At 39.7% G+C, this 21,518-nt stretch overlaps 1 protein-coding gene across 1 annotated transcript in view; it reads left to right on the plus strand.

Annotated features, from left to right (window-relative positions):
- The window catches only part of myo1d (myosin 1D), a 118,715-nt gene that overhangs the window by 88,252 nt on the left and 8,945 nt on the right, over nucleotides 1–21,518 (plus strand). The window lies entirely within an intron of this gene.

The raw sequence follows: 21,518 nt of genomic DNA on the forward strand, positions 1-21,518 counted from the left end.
CTACAACTCCCTATAAGCTTTTTCCTCTGCCTTTGCAACCTCTCTGTCTGCTGTATGCTTTGCTTCCCAGTGCTCCTTCTATTTACCTAGAAAACAGAAGCTTTTTTTCTTCTTCTTGTGTTTGCTAGTGCGCACAAAGATTGGACACTGAAGCACTGGCTAAAGGTCATGTGGTCTGAGTCTAGATTTCAATTATTCCACAGTGGTGCAGAAAAGAGGTACATGAAGTTTATCAGTCATCCACGTCATCGTAGTTTAAGGATTTTGGAAAGAAAAGGATCTGGACTTCTTTAAATCGGATGGTAAGGTGGGGCTAGGCTTCACAGTGGGTTCACCTGAAACCTTGGCTGATTGTAACCCACACCCGTTTTCACACCTTGGCTCGTGTGACTAGGTAGAGGATCCATAGGGGGTCCATTACTCTCTTGGGGACACCCGCATAGGGCTTAAAATCTGTGACTCTCCACCAGTTGCTCTTAGAATTGATGAAGCTTCTCGGATAAGAGGTGAAACGTCTTCAAAGAAACTTAAAGAAGTCCAGACGCTTTTCTTTCCAAGCTCCTTAGACCACATGAAGTGATGCACCCATCGTGTCTAGTGTGGGTGCTGATCTGATCTGCTCAAGATTCAGTTGGGACACAACAAGATTCAGCAATGTTGTGTCCCCAAAACTGTGGTCAGCAGACTACCCGAATATACGTAATGAGCTGGAAACAACATGGAAATATTCCAGGATTCAGTGAAAGCGTGTTGAGTGTGAGAAATAATCTTGACGCTCGCCGCAAACCTCAACTTCAATCAGCGTCGGTGGGATGTGTGCCGCTTTATGCAGCGGTTTGACTTTCCCATCATCGATACAAGATCTCAGTGAAAAATGAATCCAACTCTGGATGGAAATCAATATGGTGACATGAGCTTGGCATAAGCTTATTGAAACAATGTATGTGTGCCATCATCAGCACTAAAGAGGGTCGAGTGAACTATTACAGTGTTTTTTTTTAATTTTTTTGTTTTTTAGTTGCTTGGCAGTGTGTTTAGTATTTTCACATGAGTTGAACTTTGCGTTTTCATGGTAGAAGAAGATGTCAATGTCCAAAATAAATGACTCAGTCTTAAAATAAACTCAGTAAGCTGCTAAATGACTGCTTAAGATCAAACCAGTGACACAATGTAGTTTGTTGATAGCTGACCTTTTCGTTAATTTGATGTACCCATACATTAATGTTTTGATAAGGCGTGTTTTTAAGTCACTGACACTGATTATTATTATTCCTGACCCGTCTACAGTATAGTCTGCTACATGCATTGAGTTCTCTGTTCATGTTTGTGTCTCATTGTGTCTGTGGTTGTAAGAGAGAGACAGGGCGGTGCATATAGTATTGCTTGCAGACAGATGTGCCTGCATCTGCTCATCTTGGTGTTTAATGTGTTTGCAGCGTTGCCTGTGTGTGCGTCCTTCATCATTGCCGTTTGATGGTGTTACCTTGTTCCATTGTGGAGCCCATTTCCCCGTAGGTGTCGGGCTGTTAAGAACCTCCAGTGGGCCTCGCGTAATGACCCTGTATGTGCTTCACATTCAGGCTCATCCATCATTGTGAAACAGTGACAGAACAAAGGGAACACCAGCATGTGCAAATAATGTGTACGTGTTCGTGATTGTGCCTTTGTTCTTAGTAGATTTGTGTGTTGTGTTTGTGGAGGATTTCCCGTGAAGCAGTGTACATGCGATTGCGCTCATGCTTGTGTACTGTAGGATCTTCTGCATCCAGTGTCCTGCTGCTGCAGCTCCCTGTAGATGCGGCTTTAACCTTTATCTCTCCTTCAGCATGCTGCACAGTGTCCATAACAGCATACTGGAAGAAGGGCAGCTTAAATCAGCAACAAAGCAACACTTTATCCTCCTCAAAGTGACATCGAGGCCAAAACAGAATGACACCGCCAAAGGGAATAAATCCTCTTCTGTCATGGCTGTAGTCAGATACTTGAGTTTCCGTGTGGTGCCATTTCTTTTTGACAGTTTGCAAATCTGCTTGACATTAATCTGTTTGATATTTTCTGTTATTATTTATTTATTTATTTATTTTGCTGAGAAATGAAAGTATTTTTCATAATGTCAAGCACAAACTTATCAATACCAAGTTCCTTCAAGCTGGAGTGATTCAGAGATTTCGACTCCGCATACATAAGAAGATAACCCTCTTCCTCTTATCGGCCGTGATGCACCACTTGTCTGAAGAAATTCCAAAATATTTCAGTCTTATTTTGCATAAAAAGGAGGAGGAGGGATTAGATTCCCTTGCCTCCAGCCTTTCTTCTTTCTTTCTTCCTCTGCGTATCCTTTTTTGCTCTTCTTTCTTCTTCCTATTTTTGACTATCCCTATTGTCCTGATCTCAGTCTCTCCTGAACCCCTTAGGCCCCCCCTCCACTTGCTCATCTCTCTCTCTCTCTCTGACTCTTTCTCAATCTTTCCTTTTTCCTCCCTCTTCATTTCTGGAGAAGAGGCAATGAAATATTTAAGGCTGTGCTGCTGTTGAGGCCTATATTTAGACAAGACAGAGCCACCCCCTTTTTTCTCTGTCTTTCCCTTGTGTGCGTGTGTGCTCCTGTGTGTGTGTGTTGACATGCGCACCATGCAGCAGTGACTGCAGCACACCCACAAATCCTCTGCTAGGATAGGAGTAGACACGCTGCATCTGTCACACATTAAAATCAAGGACAGAGTCAAAGAACCCAAAAGACCTCATATATATGTTCCAGCCTCTCTCACTGATTACTATACATCCTCTAATAGTAACAGGGTGGAATCAGGTCTATATCATAAACTGTATATACCATAACACAGTACATTAGTTTGTGAAGTCTTATTTCTTGTTCACCCCACGAAGAATATATCAAAGGACCAGCTATCAATAATGCAAAGAGAAACTATGGTTTCATTAGGACCAGTCTGCAGTGTGGTGTCAATAGACGCATATCAGAAATGCTCTGCCGCTGGCAATAAATGCCAAAGGTAAAGATTATCTGCCACCACAAGAAACGGCTGAATGTTTGCAAGTGTCTTTTTACCCTAAAATGTCTTTGAAGAGGACTTATTTTGCTTGTCCTTATTTTTTATCTTATATATTGTGTCAGTGTTTATATTAAACACGGTAGAAGTTTCAAATTATGAGGTCATAGTGTCTACAAATAATCTGTGTAAGCTAAAAACCTACTGAACTACTGCCCCAAGGAGCAGTATAAGATGAGAAGGGATTATTTTGAACTGTGATTCATGCAAAGCTTCTCTACTAGAGTCTAAGAATAAATATGTGAAGTATAAGGTAAAGCATTAACCAGCACAGAGAAAAAGATGGCAGAGGTATGGCAGTAATTCTCGTTTTCTCACTAGTGTTGCTTAAGACCTCAGTCACACAAGTTTAAAGACCAATCAGCAACCATCTGGTAACCACCAGTCACTGGAAATAAATGTGTATTCCATGATTGGTTGATGAGTGGTTGGTGGGAGCTGCTAGTGGTTGTAAAGAGGTATGAGGACCTCCAAGCCTCCTTATGATTGCTTTAGTTGCTAGCAGGTTGGCGAGGTCATCAGTAGATTGCACAAAAGACAGCAAATCTGCTGGAAACACTCACAGGCTGCTTGCTGAGCTTTACTGAAACTGACAAAAACCAGTTTTGAAATGTGCCAGCAGCACTGGTAAAGCACAACTTTTTCTTTGAAGACAAATGTCCCCCTAACCCTTGTTTTTTGGCTTTGTCTTCCAATATCAGACCCACCATGAATTGCAGGCCATGTTAAAGAACACCATTTCTCCTAACAGGGTGAGGTCTTTGTTAACTCATCATCATGAACAAGAGACTTGCACACTTTTAAAATGTGCACAATAAACCATGACTTGATAATAAATATGAGATTTACTGTATTCTGTTTAAATGTGTTGCGGTTTATATCTCACTCAGTGCCACATCTCAGGCTTCCATGTTGACTCGCACTTTTCCTCACTGAGAGACAAAATGTAAAAATAACTTTGTAATGAATTATTCATCCTCGTCTTCAATTCTCATAGGTGATAAGCTCCAGGTGGTAGATAAATAAAATTCAATATATATATGCCAAAAAAAAAAAAAGGGTTGGGATTTTTTTTATTTTTTTTTTTGACATTTGAAAGTGGCACTCGGTGGGTTTTACGCCATGTTGATGTTGTTCTGAATGTATTATTAGAAACTTCTTGGCACGTCTTCCCCTCCTAACTCACCGCTGATTCTTTTAAATCCTTGGTTCACATAATCTCTGCTGTTTTCTGCCGTTGTAGTTGCTGCGATGTGTAAGCAGCTGGAATTGGTTTCTTAGATAAAGACTCTGGGAAGTCAAGCTGTTGCTACAATGTCCACAGTGACTAATGAAAAAGCCTGTGCAGTGGATGGATTGTGTGTGGATGTGTGGGGGGTTAAGGACATTGATAGCATCCTTGCCTGCTGTCCTCTGTGTGAATTTGGCTGCAACAAGAGATTAATGGTTTTGTTATTAAAAAATTCGTCAATTAGTCAAGGAGAAGAACATCGGGACTGAATGTAGTGCCAATACAATAACCGATTACATCCTAGTAATAAAACAGTTTGTTTGTTTTGTTTAACAAACCTCTGTATTGACTATTAACTTATTATATATTGATTACATAAAAACTACAGACTGTAAATAAACATTGGGCATAGTCACCTTGATGTTGACTGTTGTTTTGAGGCTGAAATTTAGGGGTTTAGGCTTTAGCTTTAGCTTTTTAGCCTGAAGTGATCAGGTTGTAGCTTGGATAACATGGTACTTTCTCAGCCTGAACAGTTGTATCGCATCACACAGACAGCCTACTATTTATTGTACAAATGTACAAATGAAATATTAGAATTTCAGCAACCAAAACTTGAGCAAAGGCTTCTTGGACAGGCTGTATGTATTGTTAGTGCCATTATCCACACAGCAGACCGTATTACTTTGTCAGTATGAACAAGACATAAACATGGTTAAGAGGTCCAGTTTAGCTACTTAAATTAGCAGAGGTGAAGCAAACAGCTAGTGGCTACATCTGCCCGTGGTAGCAAGGCAGATATATTCCTAAGTATAAGCCTAAGTAGAATTTAAATGGATAAATTATACAACAATTTATACCAACTGCAGCGGTCACAAAAACGCTAAGACAAGTTTATTTGCAGTTTAATGTTAAAGTGTTTAGATAGTTAACAGTGCAGATTCCATTTGCACTTGCTCTTCCTTCTTTTAATGAGAAAAATCAGGCTGAAAAGCATTTATTTCACCTGGAAAAAGTTTTTTTTTTTTTCAATATTTGCCTTCTTTTTATAGACCGATTAAAACAGGACTTTTTATATGATAATTAAAGTATTTGGTGTTAAATTAACACAGATTTTGTTGTGCACCCGTGTAGTTTAGCTTGTTAGCTTTCAATGATATTTAGGTACAAACCAAAGTAGTAGCTGATGTTTTCAGTGTCTGAAATCATAATACTGCATCTTAATAAAAAGTTTTGGTATCATCAAAGTTGGTTAAATTAAATCAGAGGAGAACATCTACCTTCCTCGACAGTCCATCTGATAATTGAGACATTTTACAGAAATAAATCAAAAAATAAAGGACAGAGTAGTGCAAGACAAACAGTCAGGAAATGATGCTGAGTCATTGTTTGTTATAATGACAAATGGAAAAAACAAGACAGAGAAGAAATCATTTCAGTTAACTGGAAAATGTAAAAGTTGTTCTGGTAAAAGAAAATAAAGCAGCAGTTTGGTGAGTATAACATGACGTCTGACAGATGAAATTAACTGAGCATCACAGCGTGCTTCACATTTATATTTATTATTTTGTGCTAGTTATTTAATTTAAAGTGATTTTTAATTTGAAAATATTTCACTCAAAACTAGGGATGGGTATTGATAAGATTTTCACGATTTCGATTCCATTTTCGATTCTGTTTAACGATTCGATTCTTTATCGATTCTCTTATCGATTCTTTTTATAAAAGGAGAACACTAAGGTCGATTAGCTTAGAACTTTGTTTTATATCTTCTCTTTGAACAACATAGAAATTTAGGAGTAACATGGCCTTACAAACGCAGCAGTGAGATCTTAAGAGATCCACAGCCTACGGCTCCTCAATGGGGTGTCACAGGGTCCCCAGGAAAAAAATTGTAAATGTAAAATAATAAAATAAATATTCTTCTGTAGCAATAACAAAGTATAACATAAATTATTCTGTAACAATTACACAAGAATATCCAGTAATGTCCCTGCCTACAATTAAACACATTCACTTACCGAAAATCGGGGCATCTGCTGTGGCAAATGGGTCCAAGCCTTTTAGCACAAACTTAGTCACTGCTCGGTGACATTCGTCTATCCTGGCCTGAAAGGAGACGCTACCGGTAGACTGCAGCGAGAACTGCCAGCATCTGAGCCAGACTCTGTCTCTCTCATCATGGTCACCTAAACGCACAGTAATGGCAGGTTTTGTAATAAGGCAGATCGCGCTAACATAATATGCACTGTTAGTTGATTATTTACCTGCCGCATTAATGGGAGAGGACGTGCAAACGTTACCGCTGCTGCTGGGTTGAGATTCACGAGTCCGGATCGGAATTAAAAACACGACATTCATTTAAGGTCATCGCGTGTTTTGTGAGCAAATGCTTTTGCATATTCGTAGTGTTTCCTCCCTTAAATGAAATATCTACTTAGCAAGTATTGCAAGTTGCCCTGTTGTCATCCGTTCTCGTAAAGTATAACCAAAGTTTTGAGGCGCCGTGTTTCCTGCCAGGTAAATGACGCTCCGCAACGTGGTGACGTCATTCGGGGCGACTGGAATCGATAAGGGAATCGTTTGCAAAAATGGCAAACGATTCCAAGGAATTGAAACAGTGGGAACCGGTTCTCAACAAGAACCGGTTTTCGATACCCATCCCTACTCAAAACTAAGACTTTGTCCAGATGTTGTAGAGTACACTCGCTCTGGTCACCGACTGTAGAAATCAAAAGAAAAATCAAAATAATTTGCAGGTTTTTGTGGCTCTTGCTCAAACCAGCCATAACTCATTCCCCTGCACTCATCCTACTAGAAGTCTGAGGTCCTCTCAGTTTGAAGACTAGTGGAGTTAAAGCAGTATTTTTATGTATGTACTGATTTTGTTACAACTGTGAATGTTTTTACCAAAAGCTTACCTCCTACATAAGAGCATCCTAGCTTACTTTCTCCTTCCCTCCCTTGTTCTGTCCCTATAAACTGTTCAGGTTTGTCTTTGTGACAGATACGTCTTGGTTATATCATTTGTTTCTCTTACTCTCCTGTAACCTCTACCCCACCCTTTGTCCTTCTGTCTCACTCCCACTTGCTTATATTATTCATCCTCTTCTCCCTCCATCCTGTCCGACAGTATGAGTCAGCAGTAGTGTGCAGTACACAACGCTTCATTGATCAGAGTTATGTGGTCAGCTTCTCTTTCTGCTTCCTGCCTCCTTTCCTAAAGACTTCAACATTTAGCCTCCCCCTGTCTGCTTCTGACACCCCAGAGGGGTGTTAAATCAGAATGCTTGCAGGGTTTAAGAACAGAGGGGGGGAAATAAACACAGTATTAGTAAGAGTGTTAGGAACAGGGAGAGAACAGCAAGGGAGGTGAGGGAGAGAACAGCAAGGGAGGTGAGGGAGAGACTGCAAGCAATGCAAGAAATGGATCAAATTAGAGATAACAGAAAAGGAAGGAGAAAATTTAGAGGAAGTTGCTTATGGAAAAGTTGTATTTATCTGAATAAAGTCTGACTGATTTGTGTGTTCTTGGTTTAGGTTGCGTATCAGGGATCACATTAGTCTCCAGTAGTAAGATGATGTCGTCAGACATGCTGGCGTCACTGTTCCTTAATTTCCTTTCTGTTTGTGTTTGAGTAAGATCGTTATTTTAGTCATAGACGCGTAAAGCCTGTCCTTCTCTATTATGACAGTAGTCTTTCTTTGTATGGGTGTATTGAGCTTTTTCAAGGACTGGCAGGGTTTTAATGTGAGTCTCCAATGGTTAGAGCTGCGTTCATCCTTTGAGACCCTTTTTCATATTTTATTATTCCACAGTGGATATTTGAACATGGTTACGTACATGTGGAAATAAAAATACTTAAAACATAAATTGTATAGACATCAGCCTTTGTTGGCAAAGCAAAAATAGTAGGCATGAATCTCTTATGTTATGGCCTTTAAATCAAGTCCAGTCAGTGTCTGCAGCAGCAGCAGTGCTCTCATTTTACTTAAGTTAAGACCTGTATGCTTACTGGAATCTGTTTTTCAAGGTAACATGAGACCAAGAGTTGCTGTGTCACTGAAAGTTGACTATACAATCCACCAAAGGTCCATCAGAGGTTGTAACTGATAGGGGAAACACAACAAAATGACTGTCATTTTGTCTTTAAGGTCAGGTTATTAGATCGAATCTCATCCCAGGGCATCAAGTACTACTGTTCAACGTCACTAGTGCCACAGTGGGTGCACGCAAGGCGTTCTTTGGCGTCTCCTGAGTCTGTGTGAGGAAGCCACAGGGTTGGCAGTGACTTAAGTCACAGACAGGTGTCCCACTCTGGAAACCAGAGTTCATGTTCCTGTTTAAGATCTTTGTGTTTTCTTGTTAGTTTAACTTTCACTGGTAAGTTTTGTATCAACTCGAGCTTTCACCCACGACTTGGTTTGGTTTAGGTACCAACAGCTGCTAAAATTAGATTTGATAGGAAAAGCTGGGTTGTAATATATGCCAGCTCAATGTTAAACCTGCCTGTAGAAAAATGGTACTTGAGGCTATCCAGTGCATTTAATGTGACCCCCAACGGATCCTGAACAAGGGTGACAAGACCAGCTGTATTATTGTACTATTGTATATGCTTTTAACATGACCTGATATGTCACAGTAAGCCACATATCTCTGAGATGCCACCAGCTTTATTTGGCACCCAACAGACTCGCACATTCCTACCTGGAATTTTTGCTAAACTTCATCCAAATAACTAAAACACAGCATTAGGCTTTTCAGGATTGTTATCTAAAAGCTGGGAGAACATTATGTGTGCAGTAAATGGGACAACGTGCTAACACATTTGGTGCTTTGAATAAATCAAGGCCATCCATTCATGCAGTTTTTTCTTTTTATAGGAATCAGGTCTGTTTGCTGAGACTAATTAATATTTAAGAACAAAAACTGCTGTTCAATAAATGTGCCAAAGTGATTTTTCTGTTATATGTGAAGATGGCACTAATATCTTTTATAAAAGGAGGGGGAGGGTGGAGGAGAGGAGTGATAAGAAAAACAAAGAGAGAGAATGAGAGAGAAAGCCGACCTGCTTTTGTCTTCCTCTCCAAGGTCACCCTTTCTGCTGAATCAAATATTTCAGACTGATAGAAGTGGGCTTCTCTCTTCTCCTCTTTCGCTCCATCCCTCCTTCTCCATTTCCTCTTTCTCCATCCATCACCCGCCCCACTGCTGCTCCTCATCCCCCTCCCCCTCTTGTTTTTCACTTAACATTCCTCATCCTCCTCCCGCTCTCGCTCTCTCCGCCCCCCCCCCCCCCCCCCCCCCCTTTCTGGGGCGCTGCGGATGCAGTTCCCATAGCAACCATCGGATCCATGTTTGTCTGATACGCATGCGATCCATTAATAACCCTGCTGTCTGCAGATAATAACAGCAAATCTCATACTGCAGACAGAGAAATGTGAAAAGAAACATACTAACAAAACTGTAGGACAACAAATTGTAAATAATAGAAAAAATCACACAAAGAAGAAGGAGATGGATATGTTGTGTAATAGAAAATCAGCACAAGCTGGTATATTAGCTTTTAGCTGTCTAGATACTCAATCCTCTGTGGATTTTTCCACGCTATAGGGTATATACATGCTATATTGAACCAATATGACCTTGACTAGTCTTTGATTAGATAGCTAAGGGTGTTTCTTGAACAGCATCTTAGATGTGAATAAAGATTTTTATAGGCAATAATTATAGTCAATTATTTATACTTAAATTAGGTATCAAACCATTTGTAATGACAAGTATGCATTGAAAATAATATCAAATATGTAGAGATAAACAATTTTCTTCAATTTTCTTACTTTTCTTGTGCATTATTTAAGCTACTGGGGAGTTGTACTCTTTATTTCAAATGTTTTCTTTTTTTCCTCATATCTTTATATTTATTTATTCATTGAGGAGACTCACAGTAGTCCACTCCCTGCGTAGTCAGGTATTCCAATAATCACATGTGGAATATACCAGCATGTGTGATATTATATTAATTTAGTCTCTACATCATTTAATATTGTTTGCATATATTTTGTTTTACTAAATCATGTATTAATTTCTTCATTTACGTTTGATTATGGTAGTTATGGTCTTCCATAGTAATGCATGGGACAACATATGACTTCAAACCTTTTATATTTTCTAATCTGCAAGTTCACAAATTTCTGCACACACATAAAAGAGACTCGCACACACTCGGAGTCATTGTTATGTGGGCCAGTGGGTAGTCCTACTCGTCTCATTGGCACCGTGCTGCAGCCTGGGGGAGGAGGCTGGCCGGGTGGAGTGATGGATGGCGAGTAGCCAAGCCCAAGTGCTTGTGTTGTTGTGACTGTGAGGATTGTGTGTTTAGGTGTGCCGACTGGGTAAGCATACATTAGAGATAATACTTAGAAGTGTGAAAATGTGCAGTGTATGAATGAAAAAAATGTGTGTGAATGTGCAAGTCAACGTGACCTACTTTCCACTGCAGAGAGCCCCAAACACCGTCTGTCTCGCCACATTTTTCGCTCCTTTTCTGTAACGCACAAGGACGAAAGAGGCGCTGGATTAAATAAAATAGAATAGAATCCAATATATAAAGGGTAATTATTCATTTTACTTTGTGCCTTGTATAGCACACTGAATCTGCATATGTGGAGAAAATTTTACTTTAAATCGCCTTCCCATACCATGTTGTATTATTACACAGTGCAGCTACCTTCAAGGCTGACTTGGTTTTGCATTTTCACATGTTTAAATGACTACTTGAGGATACTTCCAAGAGTAAGTCTGTACCCACGACTGATGTTAAAATGCAAGCCTTTCCAGCAGAAATAAACATGTTTGCAGCCTGATCCAAAAATGCTTTTGATCATTTCCTTTTACATAGGAATCTTATTGGGGGGAATTTTTTAAAAGAATTTCCCCACTGAAGTTTTATTAAAGTTATTAAGACTTTGACTGACCAGTTGTTGCTGACACATGTTGTGCAACATCTGTCACAACTTAAAGAGATGAAGAGACAGACCACACATGGCTGAAAGAAAGTTCAACCAAACCCAAATGACCTGGAGGAAAGAGAGAGAGGCTGAGTACAGACTCACATAAATGCAAATATACATATATATGTATGTATATATGTGAGCAGTCAACCTGGATACCAAACTTTACTCCAAGCAAGCGACTCCTCTGATCCAAGTAGTTACAAAGTGTGGGTAATTATGCCTCGAATACTTTGAACTACTGAACTCACCTCTCAAGCATGTTTGTGGTGTTGGTCCTTTTTAGAACATCATTATGGTATATCTCACAAATAACATGATTTTCTAGTTAATTGTACCAACAGAAGATGTATGTAGAGAGATTTGGTAAGAGGTTTGAATATTGTATTCATATGATACTAATTAACAGGTGTGTGCGTCTATGTGGCACACCCATCCGGGTATGGATCCATTTTTCTAGCATTAGCTGATAGCTTAGCACCCTAGTCTAGTCTAATATGATTACTTCAATATCAACATAATAATACTAATAATAATAATCAGCACTTTGAAATGGGACTTTACAAGGTAATGGCTAGAACTGGTGGTGATGCATTTAATGTATTTATCAGCTAACAGAAGAAAAGCCTTTTGCATTGATTGCTTTAGCGGTTTTGGTGCATTGAGCATCAATAATTCCACAGTGACGAGCTGAATAGATCATATGTCTTCAAGCAGATTAAAATTAAAATCACCATGAGTGCATCTAAAATTTCAGAGACTCAGTAATTAGTGATAAGACTTTGAGTCCTTGTGTGAATGTTAACAGAATAGTGTTTACGGCGTGTGTTTGCCGTACTACTTGTGAACAGAACTGCACAGATGTAATTAGTGACCTTCTGACAGATACAGCAGTCTGGGACAGATTTATTAAGCATCATTTCAGCTGCGCTCTAATGGGCTGAGATAAGTGTGGCTGGATTTAGGAAAGTTCAAGCTACTCGTAAGGATCAGTTTTTCATGGGAAATTCTCTGAAGTTTAATTGCACCCTCAGTAAATTATTTTAAACCTTGTGGCTTCTCATTATGGAGCGTTGCTGTTTAATTCATATCTGAGCTCTCTGACAAATCTCAACTCTGAACTTTACCTTTTTAAACTACCCTTCAAATGCCACAGTTCCTGTGGTTCAATGTAGCAGATCAACAAATGATTACAAAGAGGTGACGACTGCAAATTGAACGAGAGGCTCAGCACAAGTGTAACTACAGGGGTCCAACAAAGAGTGGCCACGCATCATACTGATGTCTTCAAAAATTTATTTTTTCCTTTCTCACTCACTTATTGTCTTCAGACACAGTGTAAACTGAAGAAAACACAAAGTTTCCAACATAAATGTCTTATCAGAGTCTCTCGTGTTAGTGTCCATAAACAGTCTTGAGCAAGCAGAACAGAAAAAATGCAAAATAATGGATATTATGATGATATTTGGTATGCAAACAGTTTTGCAACAATGTAATTAATCAAGTAAATGTGCAATAAATGCATTTGCACTGAATTGTTTAAACTTTAATTGCACTTCTTCTTTTGGTGCTTTCTAACTGTAGAAGCTGTCGAAGGATGAATGTATTAGTAGACTACGGCTGTTAATCCAGTCTGTCTTTTATGGACCAGTACTCACCAGTTTGCATCTGTTTTTATGCACTATATTTCTTCTGCTACATGACCACTTGCTAGCAAAGTAGCTGGCTCTGCATTCCCACAGGAGCTCTGCATGTATGGATATTATGTTCGCTCTTACTGTAGTCTAGTATCTTACTCTCCATGTGGATAAAAGCACAACACAACAAGTGCTGTTAGGCTGAGATGAAGTAGTAGGAATGAATTAAGAGCCTTGATATTTCACGGACTTCATTTCTTCATTGACCTTTACATTTACCCCGTACTCCTCCCCCACCCCCAAACACACACATGTTTCGCCCAGCAACAGCACCATACCATCTCCCAGTGTCAGGCCAATTATGATTAGCCTCAGCACAGTTTCTCCTCCGCCTCCTCCTCCCTTGGACTCTTCTTCTTTTCTCCTGTTATCCTTTCTATTATCTCTCCTCCCATTTCAGATTGAGGCCTCATTTGTTTTCTTCTTCTTGTTCCCGTCCCTGCTTTCCTGTCTTCATTTCCAAATTGCCATTTAAATCCCCATCATTTGCTGTCTCACCACGCTTCTCTTGTGCCTTCATATTTCCCTTCCCATTTTCATTGCCTTACTTTATTCATTATCCCTCCATCTGTGCTTTCTGACACTAATATCAAAAGTACCACAGCATATCTGTCAATTTGATCTAGCCTTTTCTGCCTTTTATCCGAGTTTATGTAATATCCAGCCCTGATAAACTTGGGGCTGCTTGCCTGCAGAAATACTTTGACTACTGATTTCATCTGAAAATGTCAAAATAGAGGCATTAGACCCGTCTTAATGTTTCTCATGGATATTATTATTATTATTAGTTAGAGTGATTCAGAGAAATAAGGACATATTTACACCATCTTTGTTTGTTCTGTAAAGTAAAGAGTATTGAGTCTTGTCAAATAACAAATTCTAATGCAGGTTTGCAGTGCATTGAAATTTTATGAAGCACGAAGTTTCCAACACTTCTTACTGTCACTGTAGTTTTCTCCATAGGAAAAAGATGAGTGCTGAATTCTGCTAGTAAAATATACTTGTAACTGTTGAATTCTTTAAAAAGACTAATATTTTCTAATAAGGCAAACAGATGCTGTCACTCAGTCTACCATTTCTCTTCTTTCAAACTCAGAATTTATGACTAAACAGCTTCGTACAACAGATCTTTTTAGTTTCTCCCACCTCTAGTTAGTGTCTAACTTAATGAAACTGGCCTCAGGTTTTCTTGCCTTTTAATATTTTTAATACTTTGCGCATTCTGGTTAAAAATACCTTGATAAGCTTTTTAAACGACGGGGGAAAAGCTATTGGTTAAAAGTTCTCAATACTGTTTACTCCAGCTGAGCACTCAGGAATAGTCACATCCTTAAGGACTTTTGCTGGACTGATTCATTGAGTTTGCAACTTATAGAAAGTGGGGAAAAAATGTTCTTTGAATTAAGTCTTTCAAACTTTTTCTGTTGCCTGCTCAGTGCATATTTTTCTCTTGATTATTTGCTCTGAGGATTTGGTATCTGACCATCTGTGCTCCCAAAATTATGTTTTTACCTTTTAAATAACTTAAATTTGAAAAATGAGTTAAACCCGTCGTTACATTTCTTGTCCTAGAATTAACGATGAGTCCTGTCTTTCTCAGACAATTAGCGTGTCTGTTAATGTGATTTACTGTGCACATGTCAGATTTCCTACCACTGCAAAGAGAAGAGTCTTGTGGCAGTATATGGAAGTGGATGAACCTTTGATTGATACGTTGATTGAATTTAATGAACACAAGTGGAGGCGTAACCACTTGACAAGTGAGCAGTCACGCTTTGGTAATGAGCAGCTAATTGAGGCTGACTCTGTTTGTTATCTGCTCTGAGTCAGTGTGTACCAATGTACTGACTGACCTAATGTGTTTAAAGTAAACTCTACTGAGCCTTGAGATGCGATCAGTGAAATGCCAAAGGCACAGGTGATTGGTGAGTAAGGTTTAACTCGCTGGTTTCACGGTATAAAGAGAAGAACAAAGAGAGTGACAGGATCTGACACAGAGCTGACCTCCTGCACAGGCTTGTTTAAGCCTCCTGCTGTGTGGCTATAATGACTCTGCAGTGTTTCATAGCCTCCACCATCTGTGGAGCAGCGACAGTGTCCCCCTGGAGAACAAGGCTTTTGCTTTGCACATTTCCGGTTCTTTTTCATCTCACACTGATCTCTTAAACAATGAAATGTAGAGGTGAGAAGTCTGTCCTTTTGTTTAACTGGGGCATCTGTGAACAGCTTGTGCAAGTAGATGTTATTGATGGCAGTCATTCACCTGCTGTCCTCAGGGAATAAGGATGTCATGTGGCAGTCCTACCAGTAGTCAACACACATTTTTGGTCCTTTTGTTCTAAATGGTATTGGTGCTTAAGTTAGTCTTAGACTAGGTGTCAGATGATTTTATCAGAGCAGCATAAGTTTAAATTATATAAAACTGTGGTGCATATTGACACAAAAAAAAGCTTTGTTGTGCTTTTTTCACCCATAAAATAACTTTAAAATCACACCACAACATCTCTAAGTGACTACTGGAAAAGGTTCTCAAACCACTGGGTGCCATGAGGGTGGCTAAATCCATCCTTCATATACAATCTAATATATAAATGTGATTCAGTGATCTTCTCCTTCCAAAGCTTTAAACGTAATTGTCCAATCACACATGTCTCAGACTTCCACAGACTCATTCGCAGGATAATGGCAGCAGTTCTGTGCTGAATCAGAGCAGGAAGAAAAACAGATGAAAACTGAGACGCGCAGCTGCTGAGCTTTAGTCACTTTTCATCAGAAAACACAGCAGCTGTTAAATTGTTGTTTTTTAAGCTCTTGTATTTGATTTCAGCCCAAACTGGGAAACACATGCTTGAAATTCTCAAATTTTACACTTATGGATCACAAAAAGGCACTTTATTCAGTCACTACAGTTGACCCTCGACGGCCCTTGATAGTCGGCATCTCTATTCCCCGACTGCAGCGCTCCAGAACTCGCGCATAAAGAAGCAGAAACACTCGCTTAGAATATTAACAAGAAGAGGCCTTTTTAGCTCGTGTTTACTGTTCATGTATCATCAAACTTCATGCAGCTTCTCCTGGGAGTTTTGGAGTCTAGTTCTCACAATATTGTGAAGTCTAATTTGTCTTATGGGAGTTCAATGCATCAGAACGAGAATAATATACCATCTTACATGTTTGGGAGTGTGATGAACAAAGTGGTTTACGGTGTTATGCAGCGGCAACTTTTCCATAGCTTGTAACATTCCTCTTCTTTGTCTTGTCCAAAGGCCTGGAGCAGGACTGAATCTCAGCCGCTGCATAGATCGCTTTGATGTGAGCCTCACTTGCGCAGCTTCACCTCTGAACTCCACTTCTCCATGTGCACTGAAAACCAACTTCTTTTCTTCCTTCCTTCCTCCCCACACCAGATTTAATCGATCGCATTTTTCGCTGTCAGTGCATTTTTACCCTGTTCTCAAAATGACCTACTTTGTGATCTTTCCCACTGTGAGAACAGCTCTTCTCTTTCTGTAGCAGGGAGAATAGATAACAACGGGAAAAGGGAAAGCACGGTGAGGGTGAGGCAAAAAAAAAAAAGACATGAAAGGAGATATGCCTGCTTGCTGCATTTTCACAGCTTAGTAAACACTGCAAGCAAAGGCTGTCTTATGGCAAAATCTCATTCTATACCGACCAGGGCAGTTGCTGCAAATGGTTTTCAGTGTTGCATTTGATCTTGTCTTTGAGGCTTTCCTTGCTTCTACAACAGTTAATAGGACACTTTTTGCCAGCCCAGAGGTACAAAGGGAAGGATGGAGATGTAGAGTAAAAATGTGGAATAAGCTGTAGATCCAGATGAAAGGAAATTATCTAAATGGTTCTGACTTGTTAGCTTTGACTTTTAGGAATCTAATATCTGCAATTGGAATATCTCCACCAGCATTCATTTTTCACTGAACTAAAGTGTCCTGCTGCAAACATTTCAGACCCATCAACACACTTAGCTCGCCATCAGAATTGCTTCTTCCCTCTGCATTTCTCTATTATTAATACACCAACCCTGCAGTTGCAGTTCTACCAAAACTTTTCTACATGGGCTCACTAATGCTAATTATAGAACTGAACTCAAAAGCCTCTCAGGCAGTTTTCACACTTTGAACCAGTCCAGACCTCAGTCACTTTAAACTGGGGCACTTTAAATCACTGTGTGTGGTTTGTTTTTGTTCTAGATGGACATCACTAACCTCTACCTGTAGTATGTATGCATTCCTTATACCCGGAAAAAATGATTTTAAGTCTGATGCGGGTATTTGTAATGATCGTTTGTGCTGCCTCACGGCCTGTGCATCTTTCCATTTCCTCTGCAGCAGTGTGAATATAGCACACGGGGGCACGTGAGACATGCGATGCAGCCATGTGAGACACAAAAACGGTGCGACAGTGAGAGGAAGAGAGATGCTGTATCAGGTCTGCTGTTAAATATAAGCCTGTGTAGCAAATAAGGAAGAGGAAATGTAAAGAAAATGAAAAGAAAAGTGGAACAGGATGCAAAAATGCAGATTCTGTGTTCTCTCTACTTTTTAATATGCCATTTTTAAATGCGTAAGTCTCAGAGCAGAGATGAGAAGCTTAAATGTGACATGCAAATTTAAAAAAGTAAGCCTGTAATCTGGAGGAAGGCTATGTAGTATGATTGAGAAGGGTAGCACAATTATCAGCGACTAGCTGTCCCTCAAAGTAACTTATACAGGACTAAACACCTTAAAGCTTTATTTTTTTCAGTGTATTTATGTTTATTAACACCATCTCAACTTTCCACTGTTAAGCTGAAATAAAACGAATCTCCTCGTAAATGTACCTGCATCTCGTGGATATGAAACACATGATGATGACATGTAAGCCCCTTGATTAGTCTATGGCTAATGACTCAGTGAAACTGTAATATGTAATGGGCTTTGCTGTTTTTATAGCTCTTCTAAAACCTGAGTTGAAATGTGTTTTGAAAAATGAAAACAAACTAACATCAAAAACATAAAAACACAAAAGAACATGAAAGCAAAATATGTAAGTATAAAGAAGACATTATAAAAGGTTTTTAAAACTGAGTAATCGATTAAGCTGTTTTAAAAGTTCACAATCACACTTGTTTCATTTCTGTAACGTAGAACATTGTAACAGCAACCGATCTGACGGCTCTGAGTGCAGAGTGAAGGGTAAATGGCTGACATCATTGTTTAGATGTAAACAAGAAAAGACTATAAATCATGTTTTGTTGGTGAAGGCAGGCATTCCTGTAAACTTTCTGCATGGGCACAAAAAATTCACAGTGCCTGCTTGTAGTGCAGTGCGATTATATTTCTTTATCTTTTGTTATCCTTGTGGTAACCATCATTGCTTACTTCCTTGTTTATTCTGATTCACAACTGTAATATTTTTTGCTGATATGCAGCATCTCAAAAAGCTGAATTTGTAGAAAACAATAAAGTAGCCATACTGAGCAATTAGGTGAGTTTCACTTATTATGCTACATACCTTTAACTAATTGCTGTGCCTCATTGTTTTGTGGAAAACTAGTTGTGCGTTGCTTAGCATGAAGTGAATAAATAAATAAATAATTAATGAGTGATATCTTTATTAAAACAGTTCTTGTTCAGCTGTACTGTAAACACATATATCAGTAGCTGCTGGAAAGGTACCCGCACATACAAAGGGTGTCAAAACTACAACACAACAAATGTCCAGCCTCACATAAATAATTTAACCATTTTGTATGGAAAAGCATCTCTGGTGTGCAGCACATACATCTTTTCAAGAGAGAATTGGCCTCGTTTGTTTGGTGTGTGTAGAAATCTTTTTTTTTTTTTTTTTTTACCCAGAAAACACACAAAATCAATAAGGCATGCACACCATACAATTTTATTGTTATTACTGAGTGTATGTTAGTGAATCTCAAGCATTTAAAATTACTGCGTGTAGCAGGCACTGCTACTTTCGCTTTCCTTCACCCAAAGTGGTGAGGTTGTCTAAAGGGAGAAGATGAAACCAGTAAAGGCTGAAACTAAGAAATAAGAGTTAATAATATGTATACTTTATTAATTCCCGTTGGGAAATTTGTCCTCTGCATTTAACCCTTTCACTCAGTGAAGCAGTGGGCAGACAACAATCCAGCACCCAGGGAGCAGTGTGTAGGTACCTTGCTCAGGCGTACCTCAGAGTAGCCGTTCAGTGGATTTGAAACCCCGACCTTCCGATCACGGGGTGACCAAAAGCAGCTATTGGAGAGTTTAAGTTATAACGAGCAAGAATGGAAGCTTTTGTCATGAATTTGACACGTTAAGCATTTGAAACTGTGGATGTCATCATTGTGCATTAAATGTTTGTCATACCTTCATCGTCTGTGCTCATGCACGGCCGGTGGCATTTCTAAATTTGTTTGTACAAAGCCGGGAGGAAAATACTGATTAAATATTCGTGTGTTTGAAGAGCTTGTGCACCGATTTGTGTGTAGTTACTGTTAGTGAACGATGCCCCGTGCCTGTACTGTAAAGGGAATGCTTTTAAAGTGTGTAAAGTCGTGGCTGTATAGTTGTAGCTTTAATGTGCACAAGAAATCCTGAAATCCATCAGTCAAGTTGGCCTGCGGTGCCTGAACTTCATGCTCACTGTCAGGAACAAACATATGGCACATTTGTGCATGCCTTCCCTTCGTGAGGTTCCTCTCTTGATCTCTGTGATCTCCCAGCTGAAATATTGATGTAAGGAGACTGTTCTTTTTTTTCTTTTTATATATAGAAGGTGGCCTCACTTTTTCAGGACTGTCTGTAAGGAGGAGATCTGTGCTGAGGCTTTGACAGATCTCCAGTGTAGACCCAACTTTTGTTCTCGTGTGTCAGCCTGCAGGAGTTTCGGTTTCTTTTTTCTGTTTTTGTTCAGATCTATACCTTTCTCTATCCCTCAGCACACTTTCACAGCCTGATTCTTTCTCTTTGCTCTTTATTTTTTGTTCTTTTGAAGACGCCTTGTTTCGTACCGCTGCAGAGATTTCTGCATTGCATTATTTTCTCCTTGATAACCTGTTAAATAAGATTAGGACCAGAGTATAGAGAGAGGTTGGACGCTTGCAGTTTATCCTTAAAGCAAATATAGCTAAATAGGATATGTCACTCATGATGTCACTGGAAGCTCTTCAACCACATGTTAATATGATTGAGATTATTATCCAGATATTTCTTTTCTTCTCCAATTTTGTAAGAGCTATTTGAATCATTGTAAAACTCCAAAACCATCACTGCCTCTGATTAAGCTCCTGCAGTAGTTTGTGTTCTGTGCTCCAACTTTGATCCTGTCCTCAAAGTCTTAAGTCTTTAGAGCAAGCCTAGCTTTGCAAAGTGGTCCTCCCCACTTCCCCACCTGCAGAGCTCATATATTTTTCAGCAGCAGCAAGCTTGGGGGACAGCCAGGTACACTATTAGAGGGATGACTCAGAAGTGGGACTGGATGGCTTAACAGACTGGAGGTAATCCTGCCTTCTCGACCTGAAAATAGTCTTTCCAACATCTCTTCCCCCCTGTTTCATTTTGCAACACTTTTCCTTTCAGATACCATTCTGCATAGGACTTTCTACATATTTTATATTTGTCTTTCCTTTTCATCACACTTAAACTTGACCTCGACCCTCCACAGTTTTGCGCTCAAGTTTTATTTTCACTCCCATTTCATCTAATCACTCATTTCAGTTCACCTTCTCTTTATTTTTCCCTTTCTCCTCCTGTTCTGCATCCTTCTCAGTGAAAGGGAATTACTTTAGGAAGCAAGTGAGGCTGGGCTCACATGGCATGAAGGGCAAAGACGCACAAAGGGAGCGAGGTTGGAGTAAAGGAAAGAATTGATTTTCCAGTTGGAGAGGCCATGCAATGAAGGACCAAGTCTACCCTCGGGGCTCTGGCTCGTTATGGGAAAGGCCAGCCAGTGACCTTAAGACTCAACTGATCACGTTTTTCTATTCACAGATAAAGGCTTCTATTGGTTTTTATTGGAGTATTTATTCAGAGTAAAGGTTTGGAGCTGACAGATCAGAAAGGTGTCTGAGATCATTTTGGCTTTGTGAGAGTGTGTTACAGGGTATTATGTGTGTGTATACATGTGGGTATGTTGCTGTTTATGTGAGCCTAACCCTGTTTGCCCTTCACACGGAGCACAGCACAGCATCCCCTCTGGCAATTCAGCAGCGCGGTAGAGATGGGAGAGGTAGAGATGGACGGAGAGAGAGGCATATCTAAACATACTCACACCAACAGTCCCATTTCCTGGCTGGCAGCCATGACAGATGGGGGAGTTCAGCTCACGGGGGTTGCCATGGAAACCAGCATCGGTGGTAGTCTGAGCTTTTCCACTCTAAGCGGAGATGGAGAGCTGCACACACACTCTGCAGAGGAGTGCAGCGTGGGCAGCAGAAGCCTTTCGCTTGTTGTTTATGACTTCTTGTTGTTGTTGTGCAACAAGTCGGCGTTATCGGTTCACATTTCAGGG

Source organism: Astatotilapia calliptera, chromosome 8, assembly GCF_900246225.1.
Source record: "Astatotilapia calliptera chromosome 8, fAstCal1.2, whole genome shotgun sequence".
NCBI classification, from domain to species: domain Eukaryota; kingdom Metazoa; phylum Chordata; class Actinopteri; order Cichliformes; family Cichlidae; genus Astatotilapia; species Astatotilapia calliptera.